Source organism: Ceratotherium simum, chromosome 33 (genome assembly GCF_057802395.1).
Source record: "Ceratotherium simum simum isolate JZ-2026a chromosome 33, ASM5780239v1, whole genome shotgun sequence".
Lineage (NCBI taxonomy): Eukaryota > Metazoa > Chordata > Mammalia > Perissodactyla > Rhinocerotidae > Ceratotherium > Ceratotherium simum.
In genome coordinates, this window is record NC_141932.1 from 33,026,933 (window position 1) to 33,044,450 (window position 17,518).

Sequence of the window (17,518 nt, forward strand, 5' to 3'; positions counted from 1 at the left end):
ATAGACCAGTGGTTACAAGAGCTTTTTGCTTAGAAGAAATGGTTCTCCTCCTAGACAAGTGGCTGGGATTGTTACTTTTGCTTCTGAAAATCTCGTAAAGAAAACCTGAACCTGTTTTCATTCATTCAGCCAATATTTATTGAACTCTGTCGAGCACTGTTATATTGCCATGAAGTCATGGATTCATGAATGGGGATCCTGCTCTCAGGGAGTTCAAATGCTAGCTGGGGAAGATGGGCAAGAAGCAAATAAACAAAAGAGATTATTTCACATGGCAGTAAGTGCTCTGAAGAAAGTTAAACAGGGTAATAAGACACAGGGTAGGGCAATGGGATGGGGGAGCGGGTTTGAATTTAGACCAGCTGGCCAAGAAAGCTCTCTCTGAAGAGGCGACTCTGGAGGTAAATCCTAAAGGATAAGGAGGCAGCAGGAAGGCCACGATCTGCCCTCCAATAGTTTTCATCATGTCTAAGTCTGCATGCACTTTAGTCACACACACTGGTTCCTCCCACATTGGCCCATCTCCTTGAGGGCAAGGATTTTGTCCAGACTGTCTCTCCACGGCACCTAGGACAAGACACAGCAGAGGGCTTGGTGATTTTTTTCATTGAAAGAACAAATAATGATGGGCTGGATATGTGTCTATCTGAATGGATGGATGAATGAATGAATGAATAAACACATGAATGCATGAACACATGAATAAAAAGTCCTAATCCTTAGTGGCTCTATAGAGAAGAGGCAAAGAATAATTCAAAACTTTTTCTATAACTATAAATAAGCTTTAAGTCTCGATGGATATTTGTACTTTAAGTAATCAGAAAAGAAATGCAAGAAACAAGTAAAAGACTCAGTCACTTTAAAACAGTTAACAGAACAATCTCAAAACAAAAGCCAACAGACGCCAGGGGCTCCATGCCCTGTGGTAGAAGAGGCCGCGAATGTCCAGCAAGCGTCGGCCGGGCCAGAATCAAGGCAGGAGCAGCCCCACCCCTTCGGAGTCTCGAGGAAAAGCTATCCAGAGCTGACGTTATTAAGGCTTAGAGCTTGAGGAACTTATTTTGACACACTTCCACATTGTATACTGAACACTGCTCTTAACATTTTATAAGTATTAACTCATGTAATGCTCATAACAACCCTATGAAGTAGGTACTGTTATTATCTCCATTTTACATATGGGGAACTGAGGCCCAGCTACATTAAGTTGCCCACCCTGGTCATTCAGCTACTAAGTGCAGACTTTGGATTTGAACCCAGGCAATGTGTGTTCTTAACCCCATGTGATTCTGCCTATATCAGTTAAGGGCAAAACTTCTGGGTGTAGGACCTAAGACCCAGAACTTGACTGCCCCTCCTACTCCCCTGTCCCCTCCAAAAGCCCTGTTGGTCTGGGCACTTTTGACACTCATGGGAACACTAAGGGACTTTGTGATGTTACTTAGCATAGAGACCGTTGTAGCACCACATGCCTTTGGAGGCAGGCTGCTTTCCCCTGGGCCTCTCTGAGTATCTGTCCTTGTTTCTACGGTTAACCATACAATTCCTATGTGGGATGACTATAGTATTTCACAGAAGTGTTAGTGGGATTTCACCGAGATAACATATGTAAGGTGTTTAAGACAGGCCTGGGTCTAGGAAATATTTGATTAGTGTTAGCTGCTACTGCTCTTTGCCTGCAGCTTCTAAACAAGGGTTCTCAGTCTGGTAGTACAAGCACCTTACCAGGCATAAGAGCAACAGGGGAGCATGATAAGTGGACTGTACTGAGTCCCCTCCCCAAAATCACGACTCAGGGAGTTTCAGGGAGGGCCAGGAATCCAGAGGGGATCCTGATACAGTAGTTCTCAGGTTCTGAGGCCTCCTGACCTCAAAGGACATGATGACAATTTGCATTTAAATTCTCTGAAACTCTAAGAAGTATCCAGTGCTGAAGTAGTCACCGGGCTTTGGCGTCATTTGGACATTTGTGAAGGAAATACAAATAGTAATGGTGGTCAGCGGCAGTGAGAGTACGCAGAGTGGTCTCTAACAACTCTCCACTCTGCTCTCTCTGTAAGCACAGACATTTCCCAGGCAGCCCTGCCTTGTAGGGAGCTGGGTTAACTGCTAATGGTTAATGCTTTCTGAGAGCTAACCAGGGGAAAGCCACCTTTCTAAATGCTTTTTATGCCTTCCCATTGAGTTCTCCCAACTACTGTCTATTGTTATCTCATTTTATAGATGAGAGAAATGAGGCTTTGGGGGTTGCCCAAGGTCACCCAATCAGATTACATTTTAATTCCTTCTCTATCACCTACCATTCAATTCCAAAGGCTAATGCTCTCAATTAGTAGGCTGCCAGCTGTTACAATTGCTGCATGAGGACACATTTCTAGCCGTGCCACATATGTGTGTTTTATGGCCCTCCCTGAAATAACTTGAATATGAACTGTTGACCTAAGTGTCAATTATTGTCACAAAGACCCCAGTATAACTCAGCTTTTACAGAATTGAAGGAAGGTGTGTATACAAAGTCTATTCATGTGTTTAGTTTTTAACAAGTATATGAGTAGACAATGAACATAATCCTTCAAAGATGTCATCTTGAGGACCTGTGCACTTGTTCCAATGGTGTGGCCTTTGTACATGATATTTTGGGACCTCTTCTCTTGACACAGCTTCCAGACCAGCTTTTTAGCCTCATAAAGAAACCGATATATTATTCCACAGTTAATTCTTCTGTTAAATCAAACACAGTATTATCCAGTTTGGGTAATCTTTTAATACATTTTGACTACTTCCCAATATTAAATCGTTTCTCAAAAGACGCATATTTATCCTCGTAGATAAGAGCCCCCAAAATGGCCAGTAAGTAATGATGTACTTCACAGGTTTGATGCAAAATCCATTTTGAGCCAGGGTTGTGTGCTAGTTAGAATGCTTTGGACTACGAATAACAGAAAACCCATCTCACGTGGTTTAAACAATAGGGGATGGCTATCCTACGTAGCAAGCAGAAGGGCTATAGCAGCTCCTAAAGTGGAGGATTCAGATGCACAACAACGCTACCCAGGGCCAGGCTCTGCCACCTTAGTATTCCGCCATTTCCATCTCACCGGCCATGACTTCAGCAAACTCCTTCACAGTCCCAAGAAGCCTGCCTTGGACAGCACACTGTCATACTTCAACGCACAGAGGCTAGAAAGGACCTATTTATTCCATATGCTTTTTTTTTTGGTGAGGAAGATTCACTCTGTGCTAACATCTGTTGCCAATATTCCTCTTTTTTCTTGTGGAAGATTGGCCCTGAGCTAACATCTGTGCCCATCTTCCTCTATTTTTTTGTGAGACACTGCCACAACATGGCTTGTTGAGTGGTATAAGTCCATGCTCAGGATCCAAACCCGCAAACCCAGGCCACCAAAGCAGAGTGCGCCAGACTTAACCACTATGCCATGGGGCCGGCCCCCATATGTCTCTTTTTCAGAGCCAAGAAACCTTTTCTGGATGCCCACCAGCCACCATCACTCCTTCATGTCTCACTGTCCATATGTACGTCCCATGCCCTTCCTAAGTCTGAAACCAGTAAATGGAATGGAATTAGCACGATGGCCTTAGACTAGTGAAGTTCATCCCGTGGGACTGCAAAAGGGTTCCTTCCCCAAGTAAATGACCTTGTAGAGAAAAATAAGCACCCAGACAAAACTGCAAATGCAGACAGGGCGGTTATAAGTGTGTTGATAGACCACCCTCAGTGTCTGCTGTAAGAGCCAATGAGAGATATACAATATTCCAGAACTTATAAACCTTTAACAGAGACATCCTTTTTCTGGGCAGTTTCTTTTAAAATCAGCCAAATTACTTTATAGTTATAGCACAGGAAAGTCCCAGTAATCATCAAAATGAGACACAGTGATTCCGTCAGGATTACAAGGTTGTAAAGGATAGAAAGTGACGGTGGCCAATTTAAACAGAATGAAAAGCTCTACTGGAAGGACGTGGGGGCTCACAAAACTGAAGGCTGAAAGTCCCTGATTAGAAAAGGACACACGGGGCCGGCCCCGTGGCTTGGTGGTTGAGTGAGCGCGCTCCACTGCTGGCGACCCGGGTTCGGATCCCGGGCTCGCACCGACGCGCTGCTTCTCTGGCCATGCTGAGGCCGCGTCCCACATACAGCAACTAGAAGGATGTGCAACTATGACACACAACTATCCACTGGGGCTTTGGGGGAAAAAATAAATAAAAATAAAATCTTTAAAAAAAAAAAAAAAAAAAAAAAGAAAAGGACACACGTCTCTGCAGTCCACAGCTGTGCAGAGAATCTGACGGCTGAGCCCGCTCTCGGAGCCCGCTCGTCAGCCAGAGGAGGGCAGCGCACCTGCCTGATGCCCTTGTCGGGGGAAGAGGGAGAATCTCTCTCTGTCTTTTTCTTTAAGGTTTTTTTGGCTGGCCAAATAATCAACAAGACAGGTTAGTAGGAGAAAATAATATCAAGTTTAATAACATGTATACATGGGAAAAAGCAGGGACACTGCGTTTTTTAACACAATAGCAGAAATTTTTGTCTTAAATACCATGTTCAGCCAATGACAAAGGAGGTTTTTGGGGGTGGGGGGAGTCAGTTACAGGAGATTACCACTAAAGCACAGTAAACAAGAGTAAGGTTATTATGTAGCCCAAGGCCTCACCTTTTATATTGATAAGTCACTAGAAATGAGCTCATCTCCCTCTCTTCTCCAAACAGAGAGGGAGATACCTTTACAAATGGAGATTTCTCTTATAAATGTAAATGATTGTCTGGCAACTCTTCTCGCAGGGTCATCTAGAGAATGTGGCCAGAGAGACAGAACTTCTGATAAGAGGGGCTTGTTGGTGCCTTTCCTATTGTAACATTTACCCTACGTTATCTTTACAGCCATCATGATAGATCTGTTCCAGGAAGGAGCCACCATGTCAAATTTTTTAGGCAGTTAGTGGGGGAGGTGAAATGTCCCTAGAGAAAACAACCAAGGTAAAGAGATAGATTTCAGGGTGGCCAAATCTTGATCTCCCACAGTCCCGCCTTTGAAACTAAAAGTTTCACAGTCTTTTTGAAACTTAAAGAAGTTTCATAGTCCAGAAGCTGAGTTGGTAGGCTGTTTCATCTCACTGAACACAGTTTTTTGTCTTAATAGATCAGTTTAATTAAGTTTATTTTCGAAGGTGGTGATGTAGGTGGGCTCTCAAGGTTACGCCTATATTATGGAAGCAAGTAATCAAGTATTTAATAGAAGTATTTTTATGTAAACAAAAGAAAAACAAGGTTAATGGTTAGAGTAAGTTGTAAAGCAGTTTTTGAGTTCAGAGGACAGCCAGTGAAGAAGAATTTTAGATGTCAGCGTCAAAGTATCTTTTGCAGTTTAAAATGTCTCTGATGATGTCATTAAGTAATCTTTTAAGTTTTTATCAAGTCTATCAGCTTCAGTTTGTAAGGCTTTAGGAAAAAGGGCAGGTTCAGTTTTCAGTGATTTTAAATGAAAATGATGGAAAAAATCAAAAACGTTATATGGACATCTGTAGCCAGATATTTTAGGAGACTAGAAGAAATTAAGATCGAGTCTAATCAACAGATATAAAACAAAAACCTTAAAGACAATTAACAAAACTAGGATCTAATATCCGCAAATGTATACTATAGTTTTTACTGAAATATAATTTTTTCTCTAAAATTACATTTATTTTTATCAAAGATAGCCAAATTAAAACTAGTTTGTAAAATAAGTCTAGTTCCAATAGAGTTGGCCCAATTATTTACATAAGTACAGCAAGAATAGCAATTGATCACATAGGCTCTTTTAAATCTGCTTTGTTGGAACTTTTATAAGTAATCTCAGATTTAACTTTAAAGGCCTCTCCAGGCCAGGAAAGCCAAGCCAAGGATTTTGTCATCAGACTTTGTCTGTAATATCTATAGATTTCGGTGAATTTTTCTTTTCTGAGGTTTCTCTAAAATATTTTGAGTTTCCTTGTACCTGCCAGATAAGTGACATTTTTTATTTATCTTGGTAAGTGCTGCTTGGAACATAAAGGTACCAGGCCAATATTTCCACGTGGCTTTATTTCATAAAGTCCAATCTTTATTTTTCAAAAGCTGTATGGTTATATCGCAAATGTGATGTTCTAGTCACAACCTTGGTAATATAACCAGTGTTTTCAATTGTGTCCTGTTATAAGGAGAACAGATTCTTATTGAACTTATGCAAATAACTATATTGCGATGAAAACAACAATATTCACTTACTAAGAGTTTTTAAATTCGAGGGATCAGATAGAGAGAAAAAGATTAATTTTTTAATTTTGTTTACAAAAGTGTCATTTACCAAATTGTTATAAATCATAGTTAGCTCAGGAGAAAAGAGAAAAAGTTTTTTTTAAATCTGAAAAAACAAAACATTAAAAATTCAGCAATATTTTAAATGAAAAATCATAAAAATTATAATCAATCTTATCAGTTTATTTAGTCCTGTGTAATCCATTTTCGATCTCAGTCTTTTTGTTAGCAGCTTCATGAAGTCAGTTTTTCCATCAGATTTCTGTAATTTTTTTTACCAAGTTTAGTTTTATGATCAGAAAGTTTGTCAGAAACCTGTATTTTAGTGTAAATATCAAAGTTCTTTTCATGAATTTTTTTGAAGTTGAAACATTTTGTAAAAGCATTAGAGCAAAGAAATAAGTCTGCAAAGAACAAGACCTCAAAATGGCAATCGACAGAGAAATTTGGTTAATTTTGTGATATACAACACTTTAATAATAACCAGAATTATGACTGATAACCAGGACCGATCAGAATTTTAGTAATGTTATATAATTTTAAAACACCTGTGTCAATAACATTTGCCCACATAATACCACCTAAGAAGGTTTATCATCACTTGTCTGGCAATGTTTTCTATGTAGTTTAACATATTGAATAAGCCTAATAAGTTTAGTATCTTTTTCTTTATAGGAAGAGAGTAAATTTCTTTGAGAAGTTTCAGGGCCCTTTGAAAATTCTCAGAGAAAAAAAGACTTATTTTAAGATATGAATTTTGGTGGAGCTTGTCAAAAATATAAACAATTAAAGCAAACAGAGCATTAACAGTCTAAAAAGCCTTAATAGTGAGACCTCAGTCTTTTGAACGTAGGAAATTATTTTAACAGGTTTTTTTTTTTTTAGGTAGACTTACTCAAAGGTAAAGAAAAATCTTTTATAACCTCTTTATCAAGTTTAAGCAAATTATCTTTTTAAGATACAGAAGACCAAATTTTAATTTTGCACCAGCTTACTTCTGCTATTAAAACTCATTTACTTAATTAAATTCATTTTAATCTTAGCCAACTTGACCATGTAAAAACTCTTTTTCTAGAATTCTTCTTTTACAAACCTTTTATAACTTTTTTTTTACATTCAGAATTTGTTCCATGTCTTTCTTTTCTCTTCTAGTACTTGAGGACAAATTTATCTTCTTTAATCAATCAAACAAAATATTTTTATTCTTTGTTCTTTCTTTATACATCTTACTTTTCTTGTACACAGACATATTTTTTTAAATTTTTAGTAGCTTTAATCACATATATTAATTAGAAATTTTAACCCTTAGAAACCTTAATTTGTAAGTAAAAACTAAGTAAACCATTATAAGCTTTTTTTTACATTAGTATCTTGTGGCTTGGAAAATTTATAAACACTTTATAACTTCTAGAAACATGTTACTTTATAGTACAATCTTTTAATAAAACACATGTTTACCAATAGACCCAAAACACCTTTTAGTTTTCTTGTAATGAAAAGCCAAAAGTAGACAAACGTAAGTTTAGCAATCAATGTCTAATATCTTATCTTATTTGGAAACGATCTGTAGGATCCCAAAAAGGAAACCCCAACTCCAGTCTCGGGAAGGCGCGGACCCACAGACACAGAAGACCGAGCTTGATGCAAACGCAAGAGGTCTATTAAGCGGAGCCCGGGTCGACACGTATCTCTCGCAGGAGACAGAGGAGTCGACCCCAGACCTTAAAGGGCAAATTCTTATATAGGGTTTGGAAGCACAAAGCGGGAAAAGGTTGGCGCGGTCTTACATGATTGGCTAATTTAAAACATTTAAACAGTTACATTTTATGGTGCGAATTGCTATGGCGCGAAGCAATTATCAGGTTACACACACGTGTCCCCATCTGGACCCCCTCCACCCCGACCCTCCCAAACTTATCCCTCTGGAGCACTCTCTTGTTCTCAATTCTTCCCCGAACAGTTTAGGGTGGGTCTTTCATGAATAGAGTCAGTCAGGATCGATAAACGTTCCCTCCTATACCAGGAATCCTTAGGGCGTGGAGGTGCCTGTCTCTAAGGTAGTAACTTTTTAATATTTACTTCCTTCATTCCCCACTTCTTCTTTTGTCCCTAGTTCTAATCTTAGAACTTAGTTTTCGGTGTCTACTATCAGTGGCTCATTGCGTGGGAGAGCTTGGTAATGGCGTTGGAGCATCATAGCATGCACTGCATTGACCCTTTTTCTTATGAAAGCAGTAATTCTATTGAAAACACACGGTCCGAAGACCAAAAGTAGACAAAGAATCAGCAAGGGTCCTGCTAGGGAGGATAGTAAGGTCGTCATCCAGGGGGACTTAGTGAACCAGGATTCAAACCAGCTTTGTTGTGCCTCCCTGCTTTGCTGCCTCATGTCTAATCTTTTCTTTAATCTTTGCATTGAATCTCGGACTACCCCTGTGTGATCTGCATAGAAACAGCAGTCTTCTTTAAGGGCCGCACAAAGTCTTTCCTCTCTTAAAAACAGCAGGTCCAATCTTCTTCTATTCTGGAGCACTACTTCAGACAGGGAGGTGAGGGACTCCTCTAATTTAGAGATGGACTGTTCTAAAGTCCTGATGTCTTCATCTATAGCATTGCTCAAGGCAGTTAATCCCCTTTCTCCTGTGACTAAGGCCGTAGTGCCAGTCCCTACGCCCGCGGCAACTCCCAATCCCAGGAGTACAGCCAGGGTGAGGGATACTGGTTTTCTTTTCCATAATCTGGATCTCTGGTCAAATTCATCCTCGAAACTATTGGCAGTATGATAATAAATTCTAGGCACCAACTGCACAAGCACGCAAAAATCTTGTGACGAATTGAATATGCCAGTTGAGATGCAGGGGATCAGGCCTGTGGAGCAAGCCCACCACCTATTGGGCCCTGGTATCAAAAAATAACCAGGAGTGGTCGGAAGGCTGACTTCAGTCTTATTACATAGAGCCTGGTAGCCCGGGGGAATTTTTCCTAAGCATAGTCCTGAACCGGTCCCCGATACATCCGTTAGGGTTATCCGCCCTTCTTTGCCCCAAAGAGAAGTCGTGTGGTCCGTGGTGTTATTATAGACCCCCATGGTGGCAATTTCTTTATAATAAGGGGGGCTGACCGCTAGGCATAACCAGCATGCTTCAGTCATTTCAGGGTTGGAGCCATTTAAGGCGTAGTAAGCTCCCCGTACTAAGTTAAACAGTCTGTGTCATCTTTGCCCGGTAGGTACTGCGGGAGGTCAAATGTCTTTCAGAGAAAACAATCAAGGTAAAGAGATATATTTCAGGGTGGTCAAATCTTGATCTCCCACAGTCCCGCCTTTGAAACTAAAAGAAGTTTCATAGTCCAGAAGCTGAGTTGGTAGATTGTTTCATCTTACTGAACACATTTCATAGTCCTGATCAGTTCAATTGAGTTCCTTTTGGAAGGTGGTGATGCAGGTGGGCTCTCAAGGTTACGCCTATATTATGGTATCAAGTCCATCAGCTTTAGTTTGTAAGGCTTCAGGAAAAAGGGCAGGTTCAGTTCTCAGTGATTCCAAATGAAAATGATGGAAAAAATCAAAAACGTTAGTTTGGAGATCTGTAGCCAGATATTTCAGGAGACTAGAAGAAATCAGGATCCAGTCTAGTCAACAGATATAAAATAAAAACCTCAAAAGACAATTAACAAAACTAGGATCTAATATCTGCAAATGTATACTATAGTTTTTACTGAAATATAATTTTTTTTCTAAAATCACCCTCATTTTTATTAAGATAGCAAAATTAAAACTAACTAGTTTGCAAAATAAGTCTAGTTCTAATAGAGTTGGCCCAATTATTAACATAAGTACAGCAAGAATAACAATTGATCACATAGGCTCTTTTAAATCTGCTTTGCTGGAACTTTTTATAAGGAATCTCACATTGAACTTTAAAGGCCTCTCGAGGCCAGGAAAGCCAAGCCAAGGATTTTGTCACCAGACTTTGCCTGCAATACCTATAAATTTGGGTGAATTCCTCTATTCCGAGGTTTCCCCAAAATATTTCAAGGTTCCTTGTACCTGCCAGATAAGTGACATTCTTTACTTATCCTGGTAAGTGCTGCTTGGAACACAAGGTACCAGGCCAATATTTTTACGTGGCTTTATTCCATAAAGTCCAATCTTCATTCCTCAAAAGCTGTATGGTTATATCGCAAATATGATGTTCCAGTCATAACCTTGGTAATATAACCAGTGTTTCCAATTGTGTCCTGTTACAAGGAGAACAGATTCTTATTGAACTTATGCAAATAACTATATTGCCATGAAAACAACAATATTCACTAAGAGTTTCCAAATTCGAGGGATCAGATAGAGAGAAAAAGATAAATATTTCAATTTTACTTACAAAAGTATTATTTACCAAATTGCTATAAGTCATAGCTAGCTCAGGAGAAAAGAGAAAAAGTTTTCCTTAAATCTGAAAAAACAAAACATTAAAAATTCAGCAATACTTCAAATGAAAAATCATAAAAATTATAATCAGTTCATTCAGTCCTGTGTAATCCATTCTTGATCCCAATCTTTTTGTTAGCAGCTTCATGAAGTTATCAGTCTCTCCAACAGATTTCTGTAATTTCTTATCAAGTTTAGTTTTATGATCAGAAAGTTTATCAGAAGCCTGTACTTCAGTGTAAATGTCAGAGTCCTTTCTATGAATTTTTCTGAAGTTGAAACATTTTGCAAAAGCATTAGAGCAAAGAAATAAGTCTGTAAAGAACAAGACCTCAAAATGGCAATTGACAGAGAAATTTGGTTAATTTTGTGACATACAACATTTTAAAATAATAATAACCAGAATTATGACTGATAATCAGGACAGATCAGCATTTCAGTAATGTTGTACAATTTTAAAACACCTATATCAATAACATTTACCCACATAATAGCACCTAAGCAGACTTATCATCACTTGTCTGACAATCTTTTCCATGTAATTTAACATACTGAATCAGCCTAATAAGTTTAGTATCTTTCTCCTTATAGGAAGAGAGCAAATTTCTTTGAGAAGTTCTAGGGCCCTTTGAAAATTCTCAAAGAAAAAAGTAAAAAAAACACTTTAAGATATGAATTTTGGGGGAGCTTGTCAAAAATATAAACAGTCAAAGCAAACATAGCATTAACAGTCTAAAAAGCCTTAATAGAGACCTCAGTCTTTTGAACACAGGAAATTATTTTAACAAAACATAGATTTTTTGTCTTTTAGGTAGACTTACTCAAAGGTAAAGAAAAATCTTTTGTAACCTCTTTATCAAGTTTAAGAAAATTATCTTTTTAAGAGAAATAAGACCAAATTATAATTTTGTACCAGCTTACTTTTGATATTAAAACTCATTTATTTAATTAAATTTATTTTAATCTTAGCCAACTTGACCATGTAAAAACTCTTTTTCCAGAATTCTTCTTTCACAAATTTATAACTTTTTTTTTACATTTAGAATTTGTCCCATGTCTTTCTTTTCCCTTCTAGTACTTGAGGACAAATTTATCTTTCTTAATCGACCAAACAAAACATTTCCATTCTTTGTTCTTTTTTTATACATCTTACTTTTCTTGTACACAGACATATTTTTTTTAATTTTTTAGTAGCTTCAATCACATATATTAATTAGAAATTTTAACCCTTATAGACTTTGACTTCTAAGTAAAAACTAAGTAAGCAGTTATAAACTTTTTTACATTAGCATTTTGTGGATTGGAAAATTTATGAACACTTCATAACTTCTAGAAATATGTTACTTTATAGTACAATCTTTTAATAAAACACATGTTTACCAATAGACCTAAAACACCTTTTAGTTTTCCTGTAATGAAAAGCCAAAAGTAGACAAACGTACATTTAGCAATCAATGTCTAATATCTTATCTTATTTGGAAATGATGATACTCAGAGAATTTTTATCATAAAATTTAGCAAAACTCTAAAGTTTTAAGTTACCAGAAAGAGTTTGGAAGCTGTAACCACCATAACACATAATTATTGTGTAAAGTTCATCCAACGTTCATCTTTTTCACAACTATTTAGTTACTTATTCCCAATTATTATTTAGATTGCCTACAAGACTTCATAAGACTTCAGATAAAATTAGCCATCATTTAAATTACTATTTTTGTTAACCAGTTCTGTAATAGAAATAACATCAGTTTTTTCCTACAAAATTTCATGCAGTTTTCATCACTTTTTATACCTTTAAACACAGTCATCACTAAGATTTTTATCAATACGTCTTGGTCTTATAATCTTGGACCAGGGGAGCATTCCAAGTCAGACATTTTAAAACATATTCAGGCAAGGTTGATGCAACCTCTCTATACAAAATCAGCTCAAACATTCCAACCTTTATAATCTTATCAACACTTACACTTTTACATGTTCTCAATTCAATTGTAACCTGAGTCAAGGTCTTAAGACTAGTCAAATTTTTTCCTTCTTTTTTTAGCCTTAATTCTTAGGTACCAATTAAGCAATTATGTGAGAGCTCTCAAAACATTTTTTTTTTTTTTTCCAATTTAGAAGTTTTTCCAATTCAAAGGATCCGTCGTCTGGCCATTGACGAGTAGGATCTTCACTTGTATATTTATTCCAATAGTGACTCAAACCAATAAGCCTTTTTAAGGAAAGACCCGGAGGTAACTTTCCACGCTTAGAATAAATCTTTCCCATGGACGCAAGAGGCATCCCTGGTGAGGGCGCAGATGATGTAGCCCCCATGATCCACAGAATTCACTCCCAAAGATATTCAGACTCCCCTGAGAGCTTGGCACAGCCAGACAGAGACAGTTCGGAACCCCAGTGTACTCGACTGGCCACCAAGGTGCACCCCGGTAAATGCACCTTCCGTATGGTGGAGACCAAGGGGAATATTCTCACTGGTCACAAAGCCAAGTTTTCTCAGGACACAGAACAAGACAGAAGGAAAAACCTCATCCGGTTTTTTTTTTTTTTTCTTACGTGCACAATGAAAGCTCTAACCACGCCACGCCTTAGGTCTCTTGGAGCCAGAATAATACCTGGGGGGGAGGTGCCGCGGGGTCGGGGACTGTGTGCTTTACAGAGTACCTCGTCGTTGCACGGACATTTTCTTGCAGTTGGCGGAGGACCTGTGTCATCTACCCCGTTCCGTGACCCAACTTATCCTGACACGGGAGTCTTCTGAAAGTGGCGAGTGCCCTAATGGCTCTTAACTGCTCGACCCACGCCCACTTAAATTTGCGGCCTTTTTGGCTTCCAAGATGCCCTCGGCAATGACCTTCACTTCATGTGCATAATAACCCACAGCAAAGTTTGTAGACGCCGGTCTGGTGAGACCCGCAAACTCACCAGTCTGTGGGGCCGCCCCGGACAGCAGGCTAATAGGGCCTATGCCTGCGTCCTACCCTATGGTATTTCCTTCTTATGACAAAAGACACAGACAAAAGAGAAAAACAGAGACTACCTTTGGGAGGAAAAGGGATCAAGATCAAAAACCAAGAGTACTCTACCAAATTTAAACCAAGAGTCACTAAAAGCCCAAGAAACTAGTTTCCCAAATATTTTCTCCTGCCAATCTAAATTTAGAAAGAGAAAAAATTCTCACCATTTCCTTCCGCCGGACTCCGCAGATAGAGATTCCGGGAGGCTGACGTGGTAAGAAGTCTTACCTTTTTGCCGGCTTTTGTCAGGCGTTCCCGTATCTCACCATCTGCAGTAGTCCAGGGAGAAGGCAGGTCCTCCAGCTGTAGGATCCCATCCCGTCAAATGAGGTCCACGTGACGAACAAAAACAGAACAACGAACACCAAAGACACACCAAAACATAAACAATCTCGCCCGGTTGGCGTCTCTACAAGCCAACCGAAGGCGGCTTCAGACGGGAGGGGTTTTCGTCCTCCCTGGGAAAAAGAGTGCCGTTTCTTTTTCCACCTGAAGGGGGGGTGGTCAGGCTTTCCTGACTCTCCTTGTCCCTTGGGGCGTCCCCCAGGGTTGCAGCCTGCAGTTCCCAGCACGTCTGCCACTGCAGCCGCTCGGCCCTCACGGCCCGAAGCGGCGGCTGCCCAGATACGGAAACCAAAACAATGCTTCGCGGCGCCGCACACACTCACACACCCAGTCACTCAGGCTTACCTCCAAGGGGTCTTCGGAGTCTGGGGTGACCGCGCAGATCCCGGACGAGCCCCCAAATGTAGGATCCCAAAAAGGAAACCCCAACTCCAGTCTCGGGAAGGCGCGGACCCACAGACACAGAAGACCAAGCTTGATGCAAACGCAAGAGGTCTATTAAGCGGAGCCCGGGTCGACACGTATCTCTCGCAGGAGACAGAGGAGTCGACCCCGGACCTTAAAGGGCAAATTCTTATATAGGGTTTGGAAGCACAAAGCGGGAAAAGGTTGGCACGGTCTTACATGATTGGCTAATTTAAAACATTTAAACAGTTACATTTTATGGTGCGAATTGCTATGGCGCGAAGCGATTATCAGGTTACACACACGCATCCCCATCTGGACCCCCTCCACCCCGACCCTCCCAAACTTATCCCTCTGGAGCACTCTCTTGTTCTCAAATCTTCCCCGAACAGTTTAGGGTGGGTCTTTCATGAATAGAGTCAGTCAGGATCGATAAACGTTCCCTCTTATACCAGGAATCCTTAGGGCGTGGTGGTGCCTGTCTCTAAGGTAGTAACTTTTTAATTTTTACTTCCTTCAGATCTAGATACTCAATTGAATTTTTATTATAAAATTTAGCAAAACTCTAAAGTTTTAAGTCACCAAAGAGTTTGGAAGCTCTAACCACCATAACACATAATTATTGTTTAAAGTTCATCTAACATTTATCTTTTTCACAACTATTTAGTTACTTATTTTCAATAACTATTTAGATTGTCTATAAGACTTTATAAGACATTAGATAAAATTAGCCATCATTTAAATTACTATTTTTGTTAACCAGTTCTGTAATAGAAATAACATCAGTTTTTTTTCTACCAAATTTCATGTAAATTTTATCACCTCTTATACCTTTAAACATAGTTATCATTAAGATTTTTATCAATAGGTCTTGGTCTTATAATTTTGGACAAGGGAAGCATTCTCAGTCAGACATTTTAAAACATACTCAGGCAAAGTTGATGTAACCTCTTTATATAAAATTAGCTCAAACATTCTAACCTTTATAATCTTATCAACACTTAACATGTTCTCAATTTAATTGTAACCTGAGTCAAGGTCTTAAGGCTATTTAAATTTTTTTTTCTTTTTTCTGGCCTTTTTTTAGGTACCAATTAAACAATTACGTGAGAGTTCTCAAAACAATTTTTTTCCCCAATTTAGAAGTTTCCCAATTTAAAGGATCCGTCGTCTGGCCATTGACGAGTAGGATCTTCATTTGTATATTTATTCCAGTAGTGACTCGAACCAATAAGCCTTTTTAAGGAAAGACCCGGAGGTAACTTTTCACGCTTAGAATAAATCTACCATGGACACAAGAGGCGTCCCTGGTGAGGGCGCAGATGATGTAGCCCCCGTGATCCACAGAATTTACTCTCAAAGATATTCAGAGAAAGTAAAGACCTTCGTTGCACAGGTGGTAAGGATGGTGTAGTGAAAACGGTGTCTCCGGTCTCCCACAATAGTGTGGGACACCTCCAGTCACAGATCCGCTAATCTGTGACACTGGGCAGGCGATACTGGAATGGGATTTTTTCCAGCACTAACAAGCAACGAAGGTTAAGACGACAAAAGCCCTTATGGACTGGGCCTTTTATGACAAACTCCCCTGAGAGCTTGGCACAGCCGGACAAAGAGACAGTTCGGAACCCCAGTCTACTCGACTGGCCACCAAGGTGCACCCCGGTAAATGCACCTTCCGTATGGTGGAGACCAAGGAGAATATTTTCACTGGTCACAAAGCCAAGTTTTCTCAGGACACAGAACAAGACAGAAGGAAAAACCTCATCTGGTTTTTTTTTTTTTTTTTCTTATGTGTACAACGATAGCTTTAGCCACGCCTTAGGTCTCTTGGAGCCAGAATAATACCTAGGGGGGGAGGTGCCACGGGGTTGGGGACTGTGTGCTTTATAGAGTACCTTGTCGTTGCACGGACATTTTCTTGCAGTTGGCGGGGGACCTGTGTCATCTACCCCGTTCCATGACCCAACTTATCCTGTCACGGGAGTCTTCTGAAAGTGGCAAGCGCCCTAATGGCTCTTAACTGCTCGACCTGTGCCCACCAAATTTGTGGCCTTTTTGGCTTCCAAGATGCCCTCGGCAATGGCCTTCACTTCATGTGCATAATAATCCACAGCAAAGTTTGTAGACGCCGGTCTGGTGAGACCCACAAACTCACCAGTGTGTGGGGCCGGCCCGGACAGCAGGCTAATAGGGCCTATGCCTGCGTCCTACCCTATGGTATTTCCTTCTTATGACAAAAGACACAGACAAAAGAGAAAAACAGAGACTACCTTTGGGAGGAAAAGGGATCAAGATCAAAACCAAGAGTACTCTACCAAATTTAAACCAAGAGTCACTAAAAGCCCAAGAAACTAGTTTCCCAAATATTTTCTCCTGCCCATCTAAATTTAGAAAGAGAAAAAATTTTCACCATTTCCTTCTGCCGGACCCCGCAGATAGAGATTCCGGGAGGCTGACGTGGTAAGAAGTCTTACCTTTTTGCCGGCTTTCATCAGGCGTTCCCGTATCTCATCATCTGCAGTAGTCCAGGGAGAAGGCAGGTCTTCCAGCCACAGAAGGCAACTTGCCAGCCAGTGTGGCTCCTGGCGACTACGCCAAAACTGTCGGGGGAAGAGGGAGACTCTCCCTCTGCCCTTTCCCTTAAGGTTCTTATGGCTGGCCAAATAATCAACAAGACAGGTTAGCAGGAGAAATAATACCAAGTTTAATAACATGTATACATGGGAAAAAGCAGGGACACTGCGTTTTTCAACACAATAGCAGAAATTCTCTTCTTAAATACCATGTTCAGCCAATGACAAAGGAGGATTTTGGGGTGGGGGGAGTCAGTTACAGGAGATTACCACTAAAGCACAGTAAACAAGAGTAAGGTTATTATGTAGCCCAAGGCCTCACCTTTTATATTGATAAGTCACTAGAAATGAGCTCATCTCCCTCTCTTCTCCAAACAGAGAGGGAGATACCTTTACAAATGTAGATTTCTCTTATAAATGTAAATGATTGTCTGGCAACACTTCGCAGGGTCATCCAGAG